Raw genomic sequence first — 14,047 nt, forward strand, 5'->3', positions numbered from 1 at the left:
GCATCGTGCATCCAAAAATAAAGCTTTCAGGAGCAACCCTTCTTGACTTCAAAACAGTAATGCATTAAGATGTTTTCTGCAATAGTCTCACATCACAAAGGCCCAATTTTCCCAGGAAAGCTGAACTTCCTCTGAACGTTTTTGAGTATTCCGGCTTCATTACTCTGTATGCATAGACGTGCCCTGTGGCTGAAAGATCTGAATAATTTAAAGTGCTACGGAGGTAGTGCTCTAAATTGTACATTAATCCACATATCTATCCCCAACCCTCATTTCCAGGACGCCGTTACACTTTTAATAAGTGAACGCAGCATCATGTCTGATGAGACCAGAGCAAAGTTCTTCTCTCGCCCGCAGTAATATCTGCCATATGAATTATTTCAAGATGATTCCAACTTATTTTAATGGTGACAGCGCTGCCTAATGCATTCTGTCAACATAATGTAGGATCGCTTTCAACTGCTGTAATCAAATTATAGAAAACTGTGATTTTGCCTGATGCAAGGCTATAACATTAAAGCATTAACCGAGTGGGACCTGGGCTCAGTGCCTGTAATACAGTATATATGAGAACAGGCATAAGGTTTCCAAATAAGATGTGCATTAGTAAAGATAATGCCCTGCATGCTATCTGACACAGCACTTTAATGGCCTTCTGTAGTGGCTTATAATTGCACACCACGACGTTAAGAAGGTAAACGTTGCAAGTCTGATCTGAAAACTTGTCAGCTTGGTTCATGAATATTAATTGCACGGCACCATGTAATTAATATTCATGGGCCATACTGACATGTTTAAGCCCTGTATTTAAACGTTTTGCAACATCAATCAATTAACCAATAGATTAAGGCATTTTATGAAATAGAATGATCCTTCATAAACAATCATTGTAAAGTTTTAGAATAAGTATTTAAAAACGCTTAAAGTTAGAAACTAGAAAAAGTTACAATTTGCTGGAAGCTGGAACACATAAAACGGGAATAACAATTTGACAAAGTATTCCTTGTTGGAATGTAATAAATTTAAATGCCCTGAGAGATACTGCTGCGTCTGTGGTGCTATTCACCAGATGTTCAATAAATCAGATATGTTTAGGAACAAGATCTCCGGTTTCAGCCAGTAGCTCATTATCAGAAAGCTAAAACTATTGATTTTTACAAGGCTGTTAAACTATTCTATAACCGCTGGCGCTGTGGAATAATGCTAATGAAGCTAGCTTGACCCCACTAGCTTCAGGCTTCATTGCCTGCAGCTCATCAAATTTAAGTGCGAGGTTAAGAATTTATTCATTTCAAAATTTACAAATCTCTATTCTCACTCTCACTGGCAGTACGGTTATAATAAAACTACAAACAAAACGCATAGGTCGGTAGTTTGATTTAGCTACTTAGCAAAGTTATGGTACCCCTTGTTCTTCTTAAAGAATTGTGTTTACACTGTAAAATTTCCGTAGAAATTACAGTGTTTTTTGCAGCTGGGTTGCTGGTAATTTACTGTAGATTTAAATTTATGTTATTTGCTGGCAAAATTTGTTCAAAGTTAAATAAATTTTAAATATTAACAAGTCTTTATCTTTACAGAATAAAACTATACAATAACAGCCTCATGCAAAGCATTCTGGAAACCAGAAATCATCATCAATCTTTTTCTGTTTTTTTGCTTCAGATTTTGTTTCCCAGAATGTTTTGCTTGATGCTGTTTTTTTAGTTTTACTCTGTAAAGACCTTGTAAATGTTTAATGTTCATTTAACTTTGAACAAAATGTTGCCAGTAAAAACATACATTTAAATCTACAGTAAGTTACCGGCAACCCAGCTGCAATTTCTACTGAATTTTTTTACAGTGTAGGGACGCACCAAAAGGAAATTTTTAGCCCGAAGTCGAATAAAATAAAGTCAAAGGCCAGATACCGAACAACCGAACATGTTTTTTTATTTTCCTAATTATTTTGCCAATTCTTTTACCAATGCATGTGTACAGTAACATTTTTAGAATGTCGTTTTTACAATATTTATTTCACTAAATCAACAACATATACGCAATAAATGTATTTAATTTGTGTCTATACAGTTGCCTTGGAACAAACAAATATGGGTCAAATTGACCCGCGAACAAAATCGTCAACAAAAATCATTATTTGTGCGAAAAAAACCCACTTCAAAACACATCAGTGTATCCTAACTTTGCAGGCATGTTCATGGCCCTAAATGAGAAAAAGTGACAAAATATCTGGAAGAAAACAGTAACTTAAGTAGTATTTCATATACATTGTAAATAGAAATTATAGCTCACTTTTACCATCTATGTCTTTAAAAGTCTTTTTCAGTACTCAAATAAGTGAGGAGAAGCCTTTTTACCCCCATTTCAGGATAGTAAAACACCAATCTGGCAACAAACACTAAAAATATATATTTAATTTAGGTCTATACAGTTGCTTTGGAACAAAACAAAATCGTTACAAAATGTTTTTGGTCCACTTCAAAACATATCAGCATGTCCAAACTTTGCATGCATGTTCATGGCCATAAATGAGAAAAAGTCACAAAATTTCAAGAATAAAATCACAGGTTAACTGGTTTATCAAATTGACCCGGAACATAATATGATTAAAGTTTCTCGCTCTCCGTGTATGAGCATTCAGCAGACAAGTACCCAGAATCACCGTTGTGTCTTATAATGCTGCATGTTGTTCAGGATGTCTTGTGATAAATTCAACTTGAAAGGCTGTATGTTGTATGTTTGCTGCATTTATGAAGCGTGTGCGCCTTTTACTCTGCACTTGTTGCTGTTTGATCATGTCATCAAAGTAAAATTTCACTTGCTTGGGCCGAAAGCCGAAAATTTGTTTTTTGCTATTTTCAGACAAATATTTTCGGTTGCCGAACTTTCAGTGAATCTCAAATTGTGTTTTCCTTTGAGCATCAGTGAATGCTTGTATTTTTTTGTAATAGTTGTGTATGAGTCTCTCAATTGTGTGGAATGAATTTCCTCATAATTTAGCCAATGTTGGAAAGGGGTCAAACCTGCTCATATCAACCAGGTAACATCATTCAGTATTAGGAATCAAGGGTATGTAAACTTTCGAACTGGGTTATTTTTGTAAATACAGTTATACAGTTATATAGTTCAAGATTTACTATAGGATTGTATTTAATCCTTTATATTGTGATCCTTTAATTTTTGCAGATATTTCAAAGAATGTGTAAAATTGTGATCTTGACTGTACAATAACAGTGTTAGGACTGCTGCAGTGTCATGGCTGCACATATTCTGGTTAAAAATTGGACTCCTAGCCTATAGCCAAACTGGTGATCAAATGATTAAGCCATCCAGCCAGCTGTTTCACCAACCTAAACAGCTAACAAGGGGTCAGAATCCCCCTAAAACCATTGAGCCAGACTGACCTGGTCATGCTGAAAGACAAGCAGATGTTTTTTTTTTTGGATGAGCTCAAAGATGTCAAGTCGCCGTAATTATAGATGGAGCGACAGTGACACTGTCCCTCTCCAATTTCTCAGACTCCCGCTCCCTATGTTTCATATGCTTTCCCCTATGCAGGGGCTCTAGTGAGTTTGGGAAGATCCAGCTGTTAGACAAGCTGTGTGGAGAACTTTGGCACTTAACAGCCTATCCAGCATATGCTCATTAAATAAAAACTTCAAATACTTTTTAAACCTAATGTGATTGAAGGACTTATGAGATAAACAACCAATAATTTGTTATGTTTATCTGAATATCAATGAATGTAAGTGCAGCTTCATGAACATGCATGCAATTAAAGTTTTGAAACAGAAGAGAACCACGACAAGTTACAAATTCAAAGTCTTTCAAAGCTCCTGCCTTACTTTTCTTAAACTTCAGCTGCTCTGTGAACATGGCTTTGAACCATCTGTTTGAATGAAGTTCCACTTTGTTAAGAGTTGCTTTAAATAAAAGGGTCAACAAAGTGCAAATGTAACACACTCAGGTGATGGTTCAGAAGTAACATTTCCAATGGCGTCAGAAACTAATAATGATGTACAGTAACTAATTATGTTCTTACAGTACATTGATTGTCCGCACAAAACCATGGAAATGGACATTGCTCAAAAGTTGTGATTGGCCAGCCAGAAATGTGATGCTACTTACCATGTTTGAAAGATTCGGTCACAATGCAATGCTAACAGCTGTTAACTTACAGGTTATGAGTCTGAAGTAGGAGGAATTATGATAATGTTGGTCTTTTCTACATCACCAATCCCAGGAAGTAAACTGTTGCCTACAATCTGTGTGTTTGTTGTAGTCCAAGAAAAGAGATTTACATTGGAGACTCGCGTCATCGTTTACTTTGGTGTTTGTACCTTTTGCATATCGTTAACATGTAATAATAAACACCAAAGGAAATTTAAAAACGTGAATCGGACAATAGGTGCTCTTTAATAATTAACTTAATCCCAGAATCATAAAATAAAATAAAAATGCACAGCTGGAGAAAAGGGAAAAATGAGCTCCCATTTTGTATACAGCATCAGCAAATAACTTGGCGGGCTCCTCTTTTAACATTCACTCCACAAAGTGAAAGAGAATCATATAAATACAACAATCACAATACTAAACAGTCATTATCCAAACAGTCAGATGCTAAAGCATGGCTGGCTGCCATACAGCATGACGGCTTTATAATATGCACATAAACAGAAGGACATTGGTGGTAATGCTGACAATTAACCAAACCAACTGTAGGAGGATTTGATGAATAAGGCTGCATCTGTGAATCAGCTAAAAGTACATTTCTTTTTTAAATGACTCTTCTGTTATACAATAAGAACTTTTTTTGATCTTGCACTGATTCTGGAACAAAACCTGGATGCATTAGTTAGTATTAGGGGTGTGCCCATGATAACACCGGTATCATTTTTACATGCTAAAAAATGTCATTTCACGACATAAATGATATAGCGACGCAATGACGCATTGTTCATTTACAATCCCTAACACACAGCAACAACACCTGAGAGCAAGAGCAGAATGTCAGCAACACGTGTAGATATGGTGTGTAGCCCAAAAGTAAACAAATGACTCAAACGAGCATCACTGTGAAAAATTACTTTAATTACTGTTAAACTGAAGTGTTAAGGAGTTGTGTTACATAGGGAAAACACTACCAACTCGTACTACTGTGATGACAGTACTTTACTGTCTGAATTTAAATACAAAAAATTTTCATGCACAGATTTTTTTGGGGGGCAATACCGATTTAAACAGACAACTTCTGGCCGATACCGATATTAAACACTTGTAAACAATACTATACAGTTGGTCTATTAGCTAGTTTATTTCTGCATCAAATTATTTTTACTGAACATGGATTGGATCTAATTAACATTCAACTGACCAACATAATAAGAGAGGCACAAATTAAGCTAAAACAAATATAAGAAGACAGCATGACAACCTTCAAATGTGGTTTTTGCTATTCAGCCTTTATTTTATTAACAACATTAACTCATTTTTTACATATAATGGATTTTTTTATGCAGTTAATTAATAAATAATTGGTATCAGCCTTTCTCATGCTATTGCCGATATGCCGATGTTTTCAAATTCATAAAAAATCGGCCGATAAATATCGGCGGCCGATACATCACTACTTAATATTTAATAAGACAGATCCATTTTTTCCATCTTACTCCTGTGTCCTTTTTCTATACCGTCATACATATCATTACCACAAAAATTCTTAAAATATCATGATATAATTTTGAGGCTGTATTGCCCACTCCTATAGTATAAGATGTTGTCAAAAGATCTGTATAGAGAAACATGGTTAAAAGTAGACGTTCATTCCGGATAAACAAACGGGTGATTCTCGCGAAATTAGACTTATGAGGTGTCATGAAATATTTTGATAAAAAATTTAAAGCAAAGAGTATCAAAATAAGAGGCTTACAGTTACAAACATCTCTTCATGTACTATTTTACACATAATTTCAAATGACATCATACAAACCAATTTTGTTGTTTTTTCCGCATTTTAAGGGAAAATTGTCATTACCGCAACGTGTCCATCACTGGATTTGGGTTCTTTGACATGGAAATATTTATAATTAAAAAATCTAAAAAATAAAAGCTTCAGTGCATGTTATACTATAAACATTTACAGTAAAGAAACATGTGGTATTTGATGATCATTGGTAAATGTAGAGACAATAATAAGGAATATAAACGTGTCCCAGACCAATTTTCTCGACCTCCACAACAATTTTCAATTATTGTTTAAGCCCTCGATGAACTAACATTTAAAAAAAAATTGTTGGAAGGGACATAATTGACTGTGACACTAAAGATGTGACCAGGTAAGCAGTTCTTATTTTTTCTATATTGATAAAATTTGAAATTTTGTTTGTCATTGTACCTAGACAACTTTTTAGTTCTCATTACCGAAACATGAGTTTGCATATATTTAATGTTAAATCATGTTGCGATAATGATAATTTTTGATAATGATAATCTAAAAAAATGTAATAATTCTATAGTAAATATTTTTTAAATCCTCTAAAAATAACTGTTATAGTAAGTTCAGGCCTTAATTTTATATGTGCCAAAAAAATGGCTTCAAGGGCTTTTTTTAAAAATCTGATGATGGACACCTTCCAAGTCTGGATTTCGTGAGAATCACCCAAACATTCATGAATCAGAAACATTAAATGAGATTTCTTTTCAAATCCATAAGATGTCTGTCCTTTCATTCAACTTGTAATTTCTTATCCTCTTCTAGAAGGGGCCATGATTCCCAGACCTCCAGCAAGAAGAGACCTCCAGCAAGAAGGTAAGACTATGTTTATCTAGGAAGACTGCATGGCCGTATGCTTAATATATTTTGCTCGTGTTAATAATGGATGCAGCTGAAATAGCCAATGTCATCAATTACGGCTTTTGTTTAACTTCAGCATCGGTTAACTGAGAAATGGCCAGCGTGCACTGATGTGTGCTTTACTCTATCAGCCCTGTGATGAGCTGCAGCCATGGGACAAATTTATCTTTATAAATGACCTACAGTAAGGTAAAGCAGCAGTTATAATACTGTAGATATTTAAAGGGATGATCGTGACAATCGTCACACTTTATTGATTGATGATTGGTTCTTTTAACCTGAAAGTGCAGTGGCCATATTAAGTTGTCCCCAATTCATAGCAATAGGAGTGCTATTCTTGTTATATATGTTGTTAAATCCAAAATCTTTGTGTATTGTGTATACACAATTCATTGTGTGTATAAATAGACCTGGCAATGAAATCCTTTCTGATTGTAATGAGTACAGAAAGCACATTGTTGTGTGGTGGGATCTTCCATGTTCTGTACTTCACATCTCCCAAGATTTCTTTCTGACAACACTTAGAGAGACACAAAGCAGAAAGCATCTCTATCATTCCCAAGCTGTTTCAATACCACTGGGAGCTTGACCCTCCCTCCTTTCTGTATCTAGTCTTCTTTTTAAAACTGTCAGTTGCTCTTTGCTGTCAAATCGCTCATGAATCACTGAGTGCATTTACATGCACAGAATAAGCGGAAAACTATTAAACATCTGCTTATTATAGAAAACTTTTCATGCAAATCAATAAACCGGCTATGTAGACAACTGCGTTTAGATGGGAATTGGAGAATTGTCAGGTTTCTCGCAGGCAGTGACGTCACCGCCTATAGTACATAAAAGTCCTACATAATCATCTGTCTTAAAGGTCCCATTCTTTTTTGTGTTTTTGAAGCTTTGATTGTGTTTACAGTGCGCAATATAACATGTGATCATGTTTCACATGTAAAAAACGCATTATTTTTCGCACAATTTACTTATCTGTATAGCGCTGTTGTCACTGTCCTCAAAACGGCTGATGTCTTCCTTGTTCTATGAAGTCCATCCTTCGAAAAATACGTAAAGAGTTCTGATTGTGTTTAATGTGTTGTGATTCGACAGGAGCTTAGCTTGCCGTTGTCATGAGCAATTCGGTCCCCCCTGGCAATTCAGTCTCCCTAGGACCCCGATTGGTACCTAGCACTAATGCCTGTTCAAAAATTTGTCATTGCGATATCTCGTCTGCGTTAGCGGACAAGCAAGCTAATTATGTTGTACAAAATAGAAGCATACACATTTTTTTAAATAAAAGTTAACAAAAAAACTAATATTCATGTTGCAGACATGTCAGTACAATTGTGTCGTCATCTGCTGTACAAAAACAATACTTTTTATGTAAATTATTAACATACCTTACAAAATACATTTTTTAATAGTGAAAGTGTAGTAATCATGGCTTATAAATTATATTTTATATTTTATTGTGTGATTTAACTATGTAGTAATCGTGTTTTGTATAAGTAATTTATTAACTTTACACAGTACAAAAGTGGAAAGGGTACAGTATAATAATCTAAATAATTAAATGACACAAGCAATGTGTAGATCTCCACCTATAGCCTTATTTATATACTACTATATGAAACATATCATTTAAAAGACATCAATTGTAATTTTAACAACTACATAAATCATAACGCAATTTTGTACGATTGCGCTAAGAAAACTACCCATGAGGAGTTTTTCAGCCAATGGAATCACGCGGGGGTCCTAGGGGAGACCAAATTGCCAGTGAGGACCAAATTGCTCATGACACCGGCTGACGTATTCTTGTGGGCGGAGTTAAGTCAAACACTCTTGCTTTGACGTCATTAAACTGGGAAGTAGAGGGCTGTAGTCAAAACCGGACGTTCGCTGTAGGCTTTGAAAGGAGACTTCTATTAAAGAAAATATATTGCCTGGGGTGAACATTGTGTTTTATCATTTTACAGGTATTATTTATGCTATTATAGCAACATTACACACTAACTAGGGTTTGAAAAATGGGATCAGGAGAATGTGACCTTTGAGCTATAATGTAAAGCTATCTCTTCTCGTATCTGCAGAACCTATAAATGTAACATAAGCATCTATTTTCACAGTTTTTCTGCCTTTTATGCTTTACTTTGCGCTTACTTCCACGTGTGACGTTTATTTATGTTTCACACGCGGAGACATGCCACATGGACAAAACCGTGAGAAAGCCGGTTAAGGTGTTTACATGCTACGCGAAATCGGGGTAATGAGCAAAAAACTACCTGAGCTGATCGATTTTTGCTTATGCCATTTATGGGCTTTCTTCGATTAAAAAAAAAAACAACGTTTTATGCGTTTACATGACCCTACGTGTTATCTGTAAGATAAATGTTATCTGTGCATGTAAACACACTCAATGTACTGTTGAATAATCTGTTAAACAAGTTTAACATTAAAAGTGGTAATTTTTTTCATTTTGGTCTTTTGGTTATAGATTTCTTCTTGAAGTGCCAGGACTCAAGCCTCTGTGAAAAACATTCCGAGTTCATAAGTTTAAAAGAGCCAATGCGTCACTGCTGCATTACGACAGCAGGTTATAATAGGTAGTTATCTCCTGCTGGTAGATGTCATAACTACACCATTATGCTGACAAAAAGCATCTTACTCCATTCAAAAGAGACTGTATATTCTAAGGAAACAGAAATGCAAGCAACACAACTGAAACATTTGTTTATATACAAGCAGATGCAGTGCTTGTGTCTAGTTCTTTTTTGATCTACTGGACTTTACCACAATTATCTGCTGCCATTGATGTCAGAGCTCAATATACTGTAGCTGCTGGTGAAAGATTTTGGGACTGCATGTGTTCCTGTGGTGACGTCAGCCAATTACTGTACAGTCAAGACACGTGACATCATTTTCTCGCAGCTTCGGAGTAATTAGTCACATGAAATTTACATCTTAACACCCAGAAATAAACATTAGAGGTTGCATAACTTTTATAACTGCCTTTGAGATGAATGGGAATGATAGTATTGCAGACCCCATTGCATGACCGTAATAAAAAGAAAATATTTCATTGACATGCCTCACAGGGAGCTTGCATATCATCCTACCTGGAATACCACAAACTGTCCCATCAATCTAACCACTGCTGACCTAATGGAGATAAATTGTTGTGATTACTGATAGCACACCTGGGAGATTGACTCTTACAGTCTTATCTTTCTGTCTTATCTCCTGTTATTCTATAAATAAACTCCCTCTCAGCCAGGTGCGATGACCCCACCCATAAGTGAAGGGTAGAGTTGTATGAAAGAGACGGGTAAAGGCAGCAAACCGCTGTGCCGTCTTCAGCAAAGAGTTTGAAGCATTGTTCGGTGACTGCTTACTCCTATTTATTTCCTGTTATTTGAAGCAGGCAACGACCACAGGGGTTTCTTGAAGGGCTTCGGTGAGCAGAGCTAAAAAGCTGCTGACTTTTGTTTACTACATTACCCAGAATCCCCAAGGACCTGTCGCTGGTGTGCAGAAAACATCAGACAGGCCAGACACTACACCTTGGTTGTGTTGAGTGGGATTAGGTGTTAAAAAGAGAAACACAACCTTGTCTTTGTTTGCCACACACGCACTTCATTGTTTAAAGTGTCTTACAGTTTATGATTGAGATGGAGGTAGAGAGAGAGAGAAAGCGCAAGAGAAACAATTACTTCAAAAAGGCTAATTGACGAAATATGTAAATTTCTCAAATGTAGTTCTTCAATATAGAACTTCAGCAATAATCAGATGTGTAAATATATTCAATCCCCTTACAATATTAAAAATAGGTATGCACCAAAAGGAAAATTCTTGGTCAAAGCCGAAAAAAAATAAAAAACTCAGCTGAGTACTGAATAACTTTTTTTCCATTTTCTTTTAATTAATTTGCCATTTTTCTCATCATTGCACAAGTTACATTTTCAGAATATCCTTTTTACTAGATTTATTTCACATTATTTTACAATGAACTTCTTTTCCAGCAGTCATTATTGGCCCTTTTTACACCTGGTCACTTTTCTGATCAGATAGATAGACTTATTAAAACGGTTCCATACATTCGACCACATAAATGAGTCTTGGCTAAATGGATATTAATCTGATCTTCTATTCCTGCACAAAATGCAAATAGCCTATTAATTTCTATGCTTTAATTTAAGAAACTTGCAAGAACGCTTATATAGCACTAAAGTCTCTTGTTCCCCGTGCATTCAGCAGACAAATACCCAGTATCGCCGCTGTGTCTTTCTGATACTCTGCATGGTGTTCAGGATGTCTTGATTTAAAATGATGAATAAAACTTCGTTTGCACATCTTTTTTAGACACTTTAACTCTTTCCCTGCCATTGACTTGTTAATACCGATGACAAGTTTTTCCGGCAATCCATATTTCCCCTATTATCCACCAGGTGGCGCTCTTACCCAAGTATCCTGTTAGGGAAACAGTTCAAACTCTGTGTATGTGTTGGGGATCGCCATGAACCTGATCTCTATCAAAAGTCCTTCACAAAAATGCAATTACCTCAGCTTTTTGCTTAATTTTTTATTTTTGAAGAAACCATATTTGGGAGGTGATAAAAAAAGAACAAATAAAGGTAGGAGGAAACTTTGTTTGTTGTTGTTTGAAAGCAGAGGGTCTGTTCATTTATTTTATATATTGTGTGTTTAAATATTTAAAGAAGAATATTTTCTGGAATGCATTCAACTTGTGAAAATCATAAAAAAATGCTGGTGCTAGCTGCCAACTTTTTTTTAAATGCTGGCAGCAGGCCCGGATTGGCCATAGGGAGAACCGGGAGGGTTCCCAGTGGGACGGTCTGGTTTTTTTGGCCATGATGGCCGGTGTTGTCACATCACTGGGATGAAGGTTGCTGTCCCTATAGGAAGTGAAGTAGTTACAATAAAAGTAGGAGTGCACCCCACTCCAACAGCTTTTATACCAATCAAACAAACCAAATTTTGACATTAAATAGATCAAAAGCTAAAAACTGCCTTTTTTTGAATCTTCAAAAGAGAAATCTAAACTTTACTCAAGATCCATATGGAAATACTCAGCAAATCAATGAGGATGGCATGACTGCTTTAATCACAGTCATACATAAATCTTCTCAAACCCAAACAGCCCGAGCATCATCAATGTAATGAGATCAATCACTTTCTCCATGGGGTTCCTTGACTCATAGCATCTTCAAAGCCCATCACAAATACCAAGCAATTGACTGGCATGAAAAAAAATCTTGCTAAAATTCCCAATCGCTTTTTTCTTGCACATCAAATGCCTTAAAAGTGTTCGCAAAAGAAGCTCATTCTCCAGGTGCTAAAAGCTGCTGTTATAAAGGAAGCTGGCTTTGACTTTAAGAACGTAAAAGCTTTGCAGTTTTAATCATCCCTAAATAAAGAAGCTTTACCATCAAAGAAAATGTGTGCTGTTTAAAACTATTATAGGACAAGATTTTTGGAATTGAGTCTTGGCGCCACCCTAATGATTTCGTAGCCCCTTCTTTTAGTAGTGTTCTGGAAAAGGGCTGGAAAAATGGGCTGGTGAGCCATGTTTGAGACGGCATACTGATGCTGTGTTTTACTTACTATCTGATCTTAAAGGAACACGCCCAGATTTTGGGAATTTAGCTTATTCACCATATCCCCCAGAGTTAGATAAGTCCATTTCTCATCTCTGTGCATGCTGTAACTCTGTCTGAGCCCCCGCTAGCTTGGCTTAGCACAAAGACTGGAAGTGAATGGCTCCAGCTAGCAAACTGCTCCCAATAAGTAACAAAATAACGCAAACATTTTCCTATTTATGTGTTGTGATTTGTATAGTCACACCGTGTACAAATAACAAGGTGATAGATTTAGAATTGAGGTGATAGAATTAATAATACAATTATGTTATTAATTTTAATAACGTAAGATTGACTTGATAACAAGCTATTTACTTGAAAGTTCATTGTGCAAGTTGTAACCCCATATGTAACCCCATATGAACCCCAAAGTTGTGTTACTTACAAATGTTATTTAGTTAGAAATGAATCCTGATTCTTCTGGTCAATGTGCTTTAAAAACTTTTTAACGTATTTATGCCTTGCGTTTTTGTAATCTGTACAAATTGGAGATATGTACTAAGAGGGCGTGCACACCAAAGCTTTTACGCCCGGAAGCGCTGCATTTTTCAAAAAAGCCCGCAGCTAGCGGGTTTTTTCCGACACTGAAAGCTGCCGCTCGGGACAAGTATCACAACAACCAACCAGTTCACAGCTCAAGTATCACAACTACCAAAGCGCTCAGCTGAAGAAATCTGCCGATCAGCTGAAAAAACAGCTGGCATTTGGCTTCCTCCAGGCATTTTCAGTCGCTTAAAAAAGCTTTGATGTGCCCCCCCCCTTAAGGGGGTCGCACACCAGATGCGCAGCTCTGCGTTCGCCGTTCTAAAAAAATGTAACACATTGTTTTCTATGAGTATACGTACACTGGCGCCGACAGGTGGCGCCTGTCCGCGGCGCCCAGCTTTGACCCAGGAAGTTGCTCAAACCCCTATCGCGGCACAGAGCACCACTCACATAGTTTAACATTAAATAACATATTTGTCCCAAATCATTAACGATTAATATTGGCTGCTAATGTATATTTTGCATTTTGAAGTAGACGCTATCTGACTAAGCTTGCGCTATTTAATGTTCACTTCCGGTTTACGAAACCTCCGAGTTGTCCTAGACTCGACGCGGCGCTGTGCGACGCTGAGCTGCACGTCAAGTGTGCGCCCGCCTTAAGTGTTGTTTACAATGCTTAAAAAGAGTAATCTTAGTGATTAGCCAACAGGCTTATGGAAAAACAGATTTTATATACACATTGCGCTGCTCTTATCTCAAAATAAGGTCATATGTCCCTTCTTATTTTAACAATCCATGATTTCTGATGTTCTTTGTCTTGTGGAAATTTGTCAAATTATGTGGTTTCTGTGTTTTGATGGCTGAATGACCAGCATCCCGGTACAAAACAATAGATTTAAAGCGCAACCTCTGGACGTCTATCACAGCCTCGTTTTGGAATCAACATGGCGGCAGGCTGAATAAGGCGAATAAGAGCAAAGACCTCACGCCAGAATACGGCAAAGACGTTCGGATATTAGACTGCGACAGATGTTCCAAAACATATGTCCTAAACTTGCTG

General features: G+C 36.5%; 1 long non-coding RNA gene across 1 annotated transcript; it reads left to right on the top strand.

Annotated features, from left to right (window-relative positions):
- Window positions 1-677: 677 nt before the first annotated feature.
- Window positions 678-9,871, top strand: LOC141350127 (uncharacterized). Its single transcript, XR_012358118.1, has 4 exons — window positions 678-694; window positions 6,758-6,808; window positions 6,930-7,042; window positions 9,339-9,871. It is a non-coding gene; the product is annotated as an uncharacterized lncRNA (long non-coding RNA).
- The last annotated feature ends 4,176 nt before the right edge of the window (window positions 9,872-14,047 follow it).

Source organism: Misgurnus anguillicaudatus, chromosome 16 (genome assembly GCF_027580225.2).
Source record: "Misgurnus anguillicaudatus chromosome 16, ASM2758022v2, whole genome shotgun sequence".
Taxonomy (NCBI): Eukaryota; Metazoa; Chordata; class Actinopteri; order Cypriniformes; family Cobitidae; genus Misgurnus; species Misgurnus anguillicaudatus.